Source organism: Cicer arietinum, chromosome 2 (assembly GCF_000331145.2).
Source record: "Cicer arietinum cultivar CDC Frontier isolate Library 1 chromosome 2, Cicar.CDCFrontier_v2.0, whole genome shotgun sequence".
In the NCBI taxonomy this organism is placed as follows: Eukaryota; Viridiplantae; Streptophyta; class Magnoliopsida; order Fabales; family Fabaceae; genus Cicer; species Cicer arietinum.
Window position 1 is genome coordinate 49,949,500 of NC_021161.2, and position 2,596 is coordinate 49,952,095.

Sequence of the window (2,596 nt, forward strand, 5' to 3'; positions counted from 1 at the left end):
TTATTTTAAATTTTATTTAGCAAAGATTGTTCACTTTCAAAGAAAAGATTAATTAAAGGGGCAATGTCTTTTTGTATCCAAAAATTTCTTTTGATGTGTGTGTTGATGTTGCTATGTGTACACAATGTTCTTGGAATACATGTGAGTATCACTAACGGATTAGTAAACAATATGGACTTAATTGTTCATTGCAAATCTGGCGATGATGATCTTGGAGTTCATGTTCTTCCTTTTTCCAAGGGTTTTGGTTGGGATTTTAAAAGAAACATATTTAACACAACACAATTCTATTGTTCCTTTGAATGGAAAGGAGAATTTCATTGGTTTGACGTATACATAAGTCATAGAGATGACTGCCATGATTGCAATTGGGTTATAAACGAACAAGGACCAATTAAGCAAGTGGGAGCTAATCTCGTTCAGTATCCATGGAACAATTAATTGATAATGTGTTGAGAGGAAATTTTCTCAACCTTTAGAATAAAATTGATTGTTGAGATTAAAAACTCAATTTTAAAAACACACGTCCTTATTTTATTTTTCTTCTAAAACATTTAACTTTTCATCTTATTGAATTTTACTTTACATTGTTTATAAATATATATTAAATATTTGCTTATTTTTTAAGAAAATAAAAGAACAAAAGCAACAATGTCATTGTGAAAATTGAATCTGAGTGAGATAAAACTATAAACTTTTAGGTTAAACAAATTCAATGATAGAGCAAAAACAATGAACATAAAAAATCCAATATTTTTGAAAAATGAAGGAATAAGAGAAAATAATTCTTGCATCCTAATAAAAGTAATTTCATAGGATAAATGTTTGTCCTTAATTAATTAGTTAAAATTACTATAATTTCGATATCTTATAAATAAAAAGATAAATATTATGAAACTGTAACGGGACAAATAATTGTCACTAAAGAACTAGTGAAAAGTATAATTTTTCAATATCAACATAAAAATGAAAAAAATTATAAATAAAATAATTATAGCTTTTTTCACACTTCAAATTTTTCACATTGTTTTTTTTAAAGAATTAGTCAATAAAGAAAATTTTGAAACATACAATTCATACACGAATCAAATGTTTATTTTTAAACCATTAGTTAATTATTTTTTATTTTATTTTTTTATATGTTATAAATAAATTTGAAAATAATTATAATATACTAATAACAATTCATTATAAATGTCATGCACACGATAAATATTTGGCAATAAAGAATTAATAAAATTTAAGTTTTTATTTTTATTTTTAATATTGTCGACATAAAAATGAAATTAATTATAATAGATGGGACAAATTGTCACCTATGTGATTAAAAATCATAAACAGGACAAATTCTGGCAGGTTAATATTTCAAAATAATTATCTAACACGGAACAAGTTGTTCACGATGAGATAAACTATCATACATACATAAGTCAAGTACTTGTACAAATTTCAAAATAATTGTCATCCACAAGAAAATTTATTTCTTATGAGATTGAACTTGTTAGAAAAAAATTGGTTTAATTTAAAACACTAATGTTTTTAATTAAGTGTGAAGTACCAAGAGTATTGTGTAGAATATTATGATATATTCTCTAATGATTAAACAAAATGACTTGGTACATGATAACTTATACCAAATATGGAAAAAAGTGTGACACACTAAACCCTAAAATAATACATAATAACTTATACCATATTTTTTTAAAACAAATTGCAAGCGAATAAATAAATCTCTTTCAGAGGAAAAATAAACTTTTATAAGTTATTTAATATATCACATTTCTCAGAATTCAAAAGAAACACTTTAAACTTTTTTTCCTTCTATAAAACAGGACAATCTCCATAAACTTGAGTTAACTAGAATTTCTTAATTTAATTCAAAAAACTTACTAATACTTATAACGTTTTCATACAGAAAACAATTTCTAATTATTGTTCTAATTTCCAACAAGCTTAATGAAACCATTAGTGCACTAAATTGTTCCTACAAAACACCTTTGTTATCATCAAAACAAGATGAGTAATTGTTCCCATAAAAAATATAGTTCTAACAGAAATTACAATTTTGGTGATCCAATGATTCAATCTGACTTAATTAAACTGAACTGTTGGATCATAGAAATTTTAATTTCTAAGTCTTAGTCATTCTATTTTGATTAGATTCAACTTAGAGATCATCAAAATTGGGGTTTCTAAGTCATTGTTTGTGTAATTAGTTTAGATTGAACCGCTAAATTATCAAAATTAGAATTTCTAAGTTATATTTGGTTTATTTACTTAAGAAATTCTAATTACGATCATCAAACGATTCAATCTTAACTAATTAGACTTAATATGACTTAGAAATTCAAATTTTCATGATTAAACAATTTACTCTAACCTAATTAGACTAACTATGATTAAAAAAATATAATGTTGATAATCCAACAATTTACTCTAACTTAATTAGACTAATTATAATTTAAAAATTCTAATTTTAATAATACAACAGTACAATCAAACTAAGTCATGGACATGAGATCAGACGGTGCAAAATTTAAATTTAAAATAATAATAATAATAATATGCAAAATAAAAAGAAATATTTAAAGTATAT